Genomic DNA, 11,173 nt, shown 5'->3' with positions numbered 1-11,173 from the left:
TGAACCCAGAAATCTGTGGATTTCACCCATCCATCCATCCATCCTCCCACCCACCAGTATCCCATGCATCACCTACCCCTTCACTCATCCTACCCATCCATCTACCCATCCGCCTCTATCCAGCCACCCATTCCAGCCAGCTACCTGCACAATAGAGAGGCAGACAGTGGAGCACAGCAGAGGCTCCCCACGAGCACCCCGGGGGGCAGCCTGGAGGCTTCTCCAGGTGGCATTTCTGAGGGCCTGGCCGCAAGCCTTGGAGCCACAGGAATCTGCTTTGGTGAGCTGGGTGCTAAGGAGAGTCACCTCTCTGTGACAGACTTACATTTACCAAGCTCACAGGGATTGATTTTTATATACACACCCTGATGCCAACTTATTAATTTATAATAAGAAATGCTACTCAAGTGGAGCGGATATTTGCCCTGGGAGAACAGAGCCTCTCCCAGTAGGCAAGTAACAGGAGAAGTCAAATGATCATGAAAAATGCTGGGTTGGTAATTCGCAGTGAGAAATCGAACTTCTGAGGGGTCTGGGTACTCATAAACTTCCAGGTCTGTCTGCTCTCTCCGAAAGCAAGTTCCAAGAGAAGGTGACCAGAAGCCCCCTGGGTGAATCTGAGTTAGAGAGCTGGAGTGGGGCGGGGGGGTTGGCTGTGTGATTTGCTGTCCAACGGCCTGATGCTTCTGCCCCACCCTGGCACCTGATCTGTCTCAGGCACCTTCTACCCCAGGGGTCAGCAAACTATGGCCTGCAGGCCAAACACTGCCTGTTCTTGTATGGCTCAAGAGCTAAGAATGAATTTTACATTTCTAAATGATTGAAAATCAAAAGACAAATTACATTTCATGACATGTGAAAATTATACGAAATTCAAATTTCAGCCTCCCCCCAAAGAAAGTTTTAATGACACACAGCCCATTCATTTGTTACCTATGATCTATGGCTACTTCTGTGTTACAACCACAGAAGTGAGTAGTTGCAACAGAGACCGTGTAGCCTGAGAAGCCTAAATTATTTATGACGTGATCCTTTATAGGAAAAGTTTTCGACCCGTGCTCTAGGCCAGTTCCTCACCTTTCTATGGCCTTTGTCTCTCTACTGAATTACTGTCACCTTCCCTTCCTGTTGACCTGAGATTGTTCAGAGATCACCTGGATCATGGAAGCTGCCCAAGTTGACCAATCATGAATTTTTAGGTGATGTCTTGGTTCCCGTGCACACACTGGCACGTCATAACCACGTTGCAAGGATATCAGCCTAGCCCCCAGCGGGCTCATCAGCACCTCCATGTATAGACAATGCAAAACACTTGTTTTCATCTTTCTGTTCACCAACTTTCTGTTCTCCCAATCACCCCCAGCCTCCCTCCCGTCATGCCTTCATTTACCAAGCCAGCCTCGTTTGTCCACGCGTGGTGGTGCCTACCTTTCCATCTCTTGAGCATCCACCCATACATCCACTTAGCCTCTGGCCCAATGAGGTGGGTGTGATGTGTGCATGTGTGTGCTCGTGCGTGTGTGTGTCTGCGTGTGTGTGTATAGTGGATGACCTTACAACTCAACAAACTCCCAGCTTTGTTTGAGACTTTAATCAGAGGTTAAAGGCTGATGAGAAAGTCATGTCCCTGCCGGCCAGGGGTCGGATACCCTGAGTTGGGGTGACCATCTCCAGTGAGAATTTTCTCTGACTGAGAACAAATAGCACGACTTTGACCCTGGGGCCTTCCCTCTGCTTCAGGGCTGTGAAGTGTCGTCTGGAGTTCTTACGAGGCAGCTGTGTGGGAGAGAGAGGGAAAAAAAGAAAAGAGGTGGCGAGGGAGGGAAGAGGAAGCAGAGACAGAACAAGAAGGAGGGCGGGCGGGGGAGGAGAGAGATTCACGCCCTGTGGGAAGCGATCAGATGCAGTGGCTCGGGGCCCATTGATTCATTCTTCCAGGGCTCCTTTGTCCTGGGCCTGGGTGGTGTGGGCGGGTTTGTCTGGGAGTGCCCAGGGGCGGTGTGGGCACAGCTGGGCGCTCAGACAGCCAGCGCCCTGGGCACTGCCTCCCGTAGCTGCCTGCCCAGCTGGGGACTTGGGTTTCTGCCTCCTCCAGGGGGGTTGGGGAGGATCTGAGTAGGATTCAGCCTTTTAGGGACACTCAGGATGACAGGCCCCTCAGACATGGGGGTAGAGGGGAGCTGTCTGCAGTCAGCAGTGCCTGTCGCGCAGCCCCTGTGGCCAGCTGGCTCCTCTTGCCCTCTGTCACCAGGCTTGGGGCTGGGTGGTGCAGACCACACAAAGTGGGAGCTGAACCCCAGTGTCTGAGACCCCAGCTCTGGGCTCTGTTCCCTGCCGGAAGGAAACATACCTATTTCACTCAGGCAAGCTTCCAGAGGCCATGGGCAGAAGGCTGTCATTAAACAAACAACGCAGAGAGAAAAATCTTTAAAAAAAGATGTTGAATTACGGTTTTCTCAGCGTATATGCCCAGTAGTGGGATTGCTGGGTCATATGGTAATTCTATGTTTAGTTTTTTAAGGAACCTCCATACTGTTCTCCATAGTGGCTGTATCAATTTACATTCCCACCAACAGTGCAGGAGGGTTCCCTTTTCTCCACACCCTCTCTAGCATTTATTGTTTGTAGATTTTCTGATGATGGCCATTCTGACTGGTGTGAGGTGATGCCTCATTGTGGTTTTGATTTGCTTTTCTCTAATTAGTGATGTTGAGCATCTTTTCATGTATTTGTTGGCCATATATATGTCTTCTTTGAAGAAATGTCTATTTAGGTCTTCTGCCCATTTTTGGATTGGGTTGTTTGTTTTTGTGATATTGAGCTGCATGAGCTGCTTATATATTCTGGAGATACATGTACCACAATGTTCACTGCAGCACTATTTACAATAGCCAGGACATGGAAGCAACGTAAGTGTCCATCAACAGATGAATGGATAAAGAAGATGTGGCACATATATACAATGGAATATTACTCAGCCATAAAATGGAATGAAATTGAGTTATTTGTAGTGAGGTGGATGGACCTAGAATCTGTCACACAGAGTGAAGTAAGTCAGAATGAGAAAAACAAATACTGAATGCTAATGCATATATATGGAATTTAAAAAAAAACGGTATTGATGAACTTAGTGGCAGGGTAGGAATAAAGATGCAGACGCATAGGAGCTGGGATGAAGTGAGAGAGTAGCATTGACATATATACACTACCAAATGTAAAATGGATGGCTAGTGGGAAGCTGCAGCATAGCACAAGGAGATCAACTCGATGCTTAGTGACAACCTAGAGGGATGGGATAGGGAGGGTGGGAGGGAGGCTCAAGAGGGAAGGGATATGGGGATATATGTATACATATAGCTGATTCACTTTGTTGTACAGCAGAAACTAACACAACATTGTGAAGCATTTATGCTCCAATAAAGATGTGAGAAATAAAATAAAACAAGACGTTGACCCAAATGCACAATTATTGCCTTTCCCACTAACTGGCATAGACCTTCAAAGCTGGAGGCATCTGCCTTTGCATTTTATGGACAGAGAAACCAAGGCTTCAGATGACAAAGAGCTAAGTGGTGTGGCCAGCATGGACCTCAGGCCTCTGGACCTTGAGTCCAGAACCTCTGTCTGCAGGGAGGCAGTACCACATAACAGTGATGACCTTGGACTCTGATGGATGTCAGAAAGGCATGGCTTCAAGGCCCACCTCCTCTCCCAGACAGTGTGAGTCTCAATGTCCTGTATAAAATGGGGATGCTGGGAAGAGTACTGAGCTCATAGACTGTTTTGAGGAATAAAAGAGGTGCTCTTTGTAAAGTGTCTGGTGCATAGTAGGTGGCCGATATGTGTTAACTTTTAAAAACTAGCTACTGTGCTAAGGTTAGAGAATTGAACAAAATCCTCTCTGCAAGGAAACCCCAGTTTCGCGGGGGTGACATATAGACTCACCATTCAGAGGAATCGGTGCAATGCAAGATGTAGGTGCTGTGGGCATGATGAGGCCAAGGGGATCAGACGGCTTCCCAGAGGTGGCAGGTACACCGATCCCTGAAGGCAGAGCAGTTGTTTACATCAGGTGGGCAAGGGCAAGGCAGAACATTCCAGGCAGAGGGCACGGCACAGGCAAAGGCAGAGAAGTGTGAGGCCCTCCTGGGAGTGAGGCTGCTTGCAGAGGGTTCTCCCTGCCAATTAAGGGTCCCCAGTTGGTCTCCCACTGCCCCGGGCTCCTCACCACCCTCCTTCCAGTGTGAGCTCTGGGAAAGCAAACTGGCTTAGTATTTGCTGAAGCCAAACACCATTTTGCTTCAGCAAATTTTCTGATGGAAAAAATAATTCTGTAATGAGGCCCCAAGTTAAATAGCCTTGGCATTTGGAATTATCTGGCCCCACTCTTTTCCAGGAGGGATAGAAATGGGATATGAGGAAAAAGGGGATTAGCCCAGATAATGTGTTTCAGGAGCCTCCTTCACTGTCTCCCCCTCCAGGAAGCCTCCCCAGCTTTCACCCTCATAGGCATACACATAGACACCCTCCCCCACATACTGTCACCAGCTATTCCACATTCACCTCTGAGCACTCATCTCCAAGCTCAGTCACACACACACCTTAGGGCACATGAGACTCACAGACTGTTGCCACAAGCCATTGCTTCTACACACACACACACACACACACACACACACACACACACACACACACACACCCCACATGTGTGTGCGGGGCTGTTCAGGGTGTTTCTCCAAGCCATTGCTGCATCTCATAACCACCTAGATGCTGGGGAACAGAAAGATTGGAGGGCCCTGGACCCAAGAGTGACCCCAGCCTGCTAGTTGCCACTGTCTGCGGCCTAACAGGGTGGGAGTGCATTCAGATACCCCTCCCCACCCTGGGCCATTCGCTGAGCCCAGAAGGACTGGTGGGCACCCACTCTGATCCTGGCTCACTCCAGGGGAGGCCCTATGGGCGTCAGTGGAGTCCAGTGTATCTGGTTCAGAAGGGCCCAATGACTAAATAATGTCGCTGTCAGGCTCTTGGAGATGTAATTGGGTCTGACGGTCCTTGACTAATCTGTGTTTGTCTTCCTTAAACCTCTGTCACACTGCCCTCTGCCTGCCCAGCCGCCAACAGCCCTAGGTACTCCCGCAGCTGAGACAGACTCAGGAGGGGCGGGGGCAGGGGCAGGAGCAGAGACCCAGTTCCAGAGCCAGGGCAAGACCTCGCATTCATATACAGGGATCCGGACAGGCTCCAGTTTCCAGAATTAAAATGGAAAATCTGGACTCTGCCTCTGTCTGTCTTCCTGCCTCCCCTGTCTCTCCCAGTCTCAAGAGACCTCCGCCGAGGTGTATGTCTCCCCTGCTTTGGGGCCAGAAAGGAAGGGTGTCATCCATTCGGCATGTGCTGACTCACACTCATAACCTGTCACCTCCCAGAGCAGGCTGTGCCCAGGCTGCTAAGGCGTGCCGGCTATTTTTACGGGTGAAGGTGTGATGTCACAGGTACAGGGACTTCTTGGCTCCCAGCAGGATGGCGGCCATGCTTGCTTAGCTCTATTGGCCTCCATCCATGCTGGTCTCCAGGGTTGCTAACAGCTTCTTCTTCCCATTGCTGGCCTGTCCTGCAGGGGAGGGGAGTCCAAGCATTTCTTGACACTAGTGTGCCTAGATCTGCTACTGAGATGGGGTGCACCACAAGAGGGAAACCTGGACCAGTTGGGAAGATGAGTCTTTCCCACAGATGCTCAACCCTGAGTGCCGCAGGGATTGAGATGAGGAGTGTCTGTAATAGTTCAGTGGTCAGGGGAGCCTTAGGATGGGGAGGATTTGGACAAGAGGAGGGGTGTCCCAGGTGGGGGATGACATGAAACTAGCTGCCAGGATAACAGCTAACACTTCCTGACAGCTTATTGTGTGCCAGGCTTTGCTCCAAGTGGTTTTGCATGGCTGAATCTATTTAACCCTCACAATAAATAAGGCACAGAGAAGTTAAGTAACTTGCCCAAAGTCACACAGCTAGTGAGGGGCAAGGGTGGGATTTGAATCCAGACAGTCTAGTTCCAGAGCCCATGCTTGTAACCGCTCTCCTCTGCTATGTGTGAAGTTACCTGAGTGGAGGGAGGGTTTGGGCAGGAGGAATTGGAGAGGTAGGGGCGTGGGGGAGGAGATGTTAAGGGACTTAAATGTCAAAAGGAGGTTTGAGAGACACTCTGATAGGCGACAGGGAAGTAAGAGAAGTGACAACCTCTGGATGTCACCTGTACCCCTTTCCCACCTGTGCCACCCCCTACTTCTGACTCCTGCCAGCTCAGAGGAGCAGGGAACGTTGTAGGTGATCTAAGATACTCATTGCTTTGTCTGCCCAGCCCCTCTTCCTGCTTCTCAGGGAGCTGCCAATCACAGAACTCCCACCTTCCACCCCACTTACCACCCAAAGGGCTGGGTACATGACCAAAGCCTGGCCAATCAGCATCCTTCCCTGGGATTTGAAAATTTCAAACCCAAGAAAGAGAGGTCTTTCTTTTCTGCAGATAGCTCTCTGCAGAGGGAACCCTGGAGCAGCCCACGGGCAAGGTTCCAGCTGTAGAGAGGGTTAGCATGAGAAAAGGAGGCCGGAAGCCTCGACCAGCAGAGAGAAAAGGCCAAGAGGGGGTTCTGTGGTGTAGAAGCCTCACGTAGAGTCTCTCCCCAGGCTTCCAGCTCCCCAGCCTTCCCCAACATTTGGTTTTGTGATCCAGTAACATCCCCTTTGTGCCTAACTGGCTCAAATTGGGTTTCCATCATTTGTTACCAGGAGGGCCCTAAAAAGGTATTGCCTCCCAGACTCTGTAGGAGAGGGGACCTTTGAGGTCTCCATGCAGAACTCGGGGGCCCCTGATGGAAATCCCCTCACCTCTCCCAAGATGGGGGCTCACTGGGCATGCTCTGCTCCAAGTCTGGCCTGGGCAATGCTGGGATCAGGGAAGAACCGTCTCAGCCTGGCAGCGGGGACAGACCTGCGGACAGGGAGCACCTAACCTAGCAGAATGGAGACTGGACTGTCTCTAACCATGGGAGCTGGGCCAAGCCCCCGTGCCCTGACCCAGGCTCTCTCCATACAAGCTTTTAAGGAAGGAGGGCAAAACTAGACCTGAGGCCCAGAGTCCACCTGGCCTGGCCTGCTTGCCAGCAGCGCATACCTGCCCCAGCCCCGCGAAAGAGCCTGGTCCATCTCTGAATGGACGTGCTAGCCTGGGTGGGGCACAGCAAACACTGCTTCCGGGTCTTCCCCTGGTGTTGGGCTTGCCTCCAGGCTATTTAGGAGGTTCTTGAAAAATAGCAAGAGCACAACAAAACCTCAGCACAGAATCATGGTAACCGTTATTCCTTTCCCTGGTCCAGTCCTTCTTCCCGGGGTTCCAGCAAGTCGCCCCCTGGTCCCTGTACCCCAGGTGGCTGTCCTGCGTTGGTAGCTGCCTGCTCCAAGCCAAGGGGGCCAGTTACCCAGTTGTGCCCTCACCTTCTGCTGTGTGCCTTGTACTCTCTGTTCTGGCCCAGGTTGCTGGGCTGGTTTTCTTGGGTATATTTCTCCTGCTCCCCAAAGTAATGGTCTTTCTGAGATAGATGCTGGAGACATATGACCGGAGGCTCCGGCCTGTGAGGCTCTCTTTCCCAGGTCAGCTGCTATACTGAGCCCTCTCTTGCCCTCTACGCTGAAAACTGGTCTCTCCCCTTAAAAATAGTTAGAAAAAAGTGTTTCCTAAATCTTGGAGCATCTGAGTCTGGTGATCACGGGGATTTGGATCTGCCATTTCCTGTGCTGGGGAGCCAGCAGGGTGACGTAAAGGATGGGAGAGTCAGGCGCAGGGATGGGGGGTCCTTGGTAGGCTCAGCAGCAGACCACTAAGAGAAGAAGCTGTGTGATTCCCGGCCACGTTGCATCTCATGCTGGGGATCTAGGCTAGAGCTGGGATGCCAGGAGAACAAATCATGGCAACACGCTCCACTTGGCTTTTGGACTTAAAAGTGTAACCCAAAGGCCAACTGACAAATTATGGCTAGTTCTTTCTGGCTGCCCAGGCTTGGCTCTAGCCCTCGTGTGTGTGTGTGTGTGTGTGTGTGTGTATACATGCCTGGGTCCCATGTGTGCTTCTGAGCACACGTGTGCATGCAGTGTGTATACATGCTAGGGCTTGGCTACATTGCCCACATCTCCTGCTCACTGCAAGTGCTAGTCTTCGGCAAAGCTGAGAAGTTTGAGGATTCTGAGGCTGGCACTCCACCCCCTCACTGGCCCTGGCCCTGGCTCTCGTTTCCTTCTTAGCCCGCTGCCCCTCTGTCCTCTCCTTCTGCACTGTTTCCCCACCAGATGCCCCTCTTGACTGACAGGTGCCCAGTTTTGATGTCTGTCACGGTGTTTACAAATGCAGCCTTTTCCTTAAGGCTTTATAAATCAGATTTGATACTTCTCACAATCTCCGGAAGCTACTTTTTAGTAAGAAAAATCTTGGAACATCTGCACCTTTTATCGATCAGATAAGCTTCCAACTCCAGGATGTGCCGTTCCAGGTTTTCCCAGCCTGGCCCCAATCTCACTTTTCTGATTCACCAGACCTTTCTAGCCCCTTCTCCTACCCCACATAGGGGAATAAAGCGTGGGAGGAGGTGGCCTAGGGCTATGGGAGGATTGAGAGTTGAGTTTCTTGGGTTCTAGTCCTGTCTATGCCAATGACTACTTTTGTGACCTTGGGCAAGTCCTTGCCTTTCTCTAGACCTCAGTCTTCTCTGTATATTGGGTGCATTAAATAACATCAAAGTCTCGGCCTGGGGGACTGTCAGAACCTCTAAGCATGACTTTTCAGGTTTTTAAACAGCTTATTTAGTTCACTGTGACTCTGATTTGTTTTTGTTTTTAATTAATTAATTTATTTTTGGCTGCGTTGGGTCTTCATTGCTGCACATGGGCTTTCTCTAGTTGCGGCGAGCAGGGACTACTCTTTGTTGTGGTGCGCGGGCTTCTCATTGTGGTGGCTTCTCCTGTTGTGGAGCTCGGGCTCTAGGTGCACAGGCTTCAGTAGTTGTGGCACACAGACTCAGTAGTTGTGGCTCACGGGCTCAGTAGTTGTGGTGCATGGGCTTAGTTGCTCCGAGGTATGTGGGATCTTCCCGGACCAGGGCTTGAACCTGTGTCCCCTGCATTGGCAGGCGGATTCTTAACCACTGCACTACCAGAGAAGTCCCCTCTGATTTGTTTTAAATCATTGCATTAGTTTTGTGTGGCTGCCATAACAAATTACCACAAACTGGGTAGCTTAAAACAAAAGAAATTCATTGTCACACAGGAGGCCAGAAGTCTGAAATCAGTAACACTGAGCTGAAATCAAGGATTTGGCAGACCTGCACTCCTTCCAGGGGCTCTAGATACTCTCCCCATCTCAAGACCCTTAACTTCATCACAACTACAAAGACCCCTTTTCCAAATAAGGTAACATTTCCAGGTCCCAGGGATTAGGACCTGATATTTTTGGGGGCTTTTACCCAGCCTCCTTCAACCACAGCATTGACTCCATTTAGAAATGTCACCTATCACTAAAGGCAAGTGTGAGGTTTTTAGATTTATCAGAGGGAGCCTGGAGTTGAAGAGGGTTGAGAAAGTGGACAACGTGACCTGCAAGGGTCCTCCCAGTCTTATCGCTGTGCTTTTCTAACTACCATGTGCTGAAGGAAACACAAATTAGTTGAATTTCAACCAAATCAAGCACAATCAAGGAGTGAAATCCATCACCACTCAACCAAACCAATCTCAGGCACCTGGGGTTGAGGTGCCCTGTGGATAAAATATTGTTTAGACCCATGAGGGTCTTTCATTCAGCTGGGGGACCCCCAGTACAGGGCCTTAGATGCCACCGGCTCCTGGTACCACGGTGGACCCCAGGCTCAGGACAGATGGAGCCCAGGCCAGGCTGGCAGACTGGCTGCAGAGGCCATGGTCTCAGGCCTCCTGAACACCCCCCCGGATTCCACGTCCCCGTCCCAGTGTTCCCAGGTGGTCCAGGTTCAGCTCACTGCCCACCCTCACCATGGGAAGATGGTCACCTCTCAGACCTTCCAGACCAGCCTATAGAAGCCCTGGGCCTGTCGGCTCCCATTAGAGCCTATCACAATGGATCCCCTATGCCCACACATCCCTGTCTGCAGCCTCATAGTATCAGGAGCAACAATGGGGGTGGGGGTAGGTGTTTGTGTCACATTCAAATGGGTTCAAATCCTGGCTCTGCCACTTGCCAGCTGAGTTTGCTTGGGCAAGTGGTTTCACCTCTCTGATTTTGGTTTTGTCATCTACGAAGTGGAGAGCACACTCTCAGGGTCACTGTGAGGAGCAGTGAGGCGGTGCCCAGGAAACGGTGGCCATGCTGCTGCTGGGGAGGGAATTCTTACAGCATGTACTTGTTAGCAGCAAAAGCTGACATAGAAAAGCCGGGAGGATAACTTCTGCTGCCAGTGTCCTTGTCCCCATGGTGAGCCACAGCCACCCCCTGCCTCTTCAGGAGATCCACCAACACTAGCAGATCCACCAGAGGACAGACAGCAGAAGCAAGAAGAACTACAATCCTGAAGCCTGTGGAACAAAAACCACAGTCACAGAAAGAGAGACAAGATGAAAAGGCAGAGGGCTATGTACCAGATGAAGGAACAAGATAAAACCCCAGAAAAACAGCTAAATGAAGTGGAGATAGGCTACCTTCCACAAAAAGAATTCAGGATAATGATAGTGAAGATGATCCAGGACCCTGGAAAAACAATGGAGGCAAAGATTGAGAAGATGCAAGAAATGTTTAACAAAGACCTAGAAGAAATAAAGAACAAACAAACAGAGATGAACAATACAATAACTGTTAAACTATGTTTAACAAAGACCTAGAAGAATTAAAGAACAAACAAACAGAGATGAACAATACAATAACTGAAATGAAAACTACACTAGAAGGAATCAATAGCAGAATAACTGAGGCAGAAGAACGGATAAGTGACCTGGAAGACAGAATGGTGGAATTCACTGCTGTGGAACAGAATAAAGAAAAAAGAATGAAAAGAAATGAAGACAGCCTAAGAGATCTCTGGGACAACATTAAATGAAACAACATTCACATTATAGGGGTCCCAGAAGGAGAATAGAGAGAAAGAACCGGAGAAAATATTTG

At 50.3% G+C, this 11,173-nt stretch overlaps 1 long non-coding RNA gene across 1 annotated transcript in view; it reads right to left on the bottom strand.

Moving 5' to 3' along the window:
* Positions 1 to 1,648: 1,648 nt before the first annotated feature.
* LOC130707646 (uncharacterized) overlaps positions 1,649 to 11,173 on the bottom strand; it is a 30,604-nt gene continuing 21,079 nt past the window's right edge. The window contains exons 3-4 of the long non-coding RNA XR_009007641.1: positions 3,946 to 4,044; positions 1,649 to 1,776 (exon numbers count right to left, since the gene is read on the bottom strand). This is a non-coding gene — a long non-coding RNA (uncharacterized LOC130707646). The remainder of the gene's footprint in view (positions 1,777 to 3,945; positions 4,045 to 11,173) is intronic.

This window comes from Balaenoptera acutorostrata, chromosome 3, assembly GCF_949987535.1.
Source record: "Balaenoptera acutorostrata chromosome 3, mBalAcu1.1, whole genome shotgun sequence".
Lineage (NCBI taxonomy): Eukaryota > Metazoa > Chordata > Mammalia > Artiodactyla > Balaenopteridae > Balaenoptera > Balaenoptera acutorostrata.
Note: the sequence above shows the minus strand (reverse complement) of the source record. Positions and strands in the feature narration are given on the sequence as shown.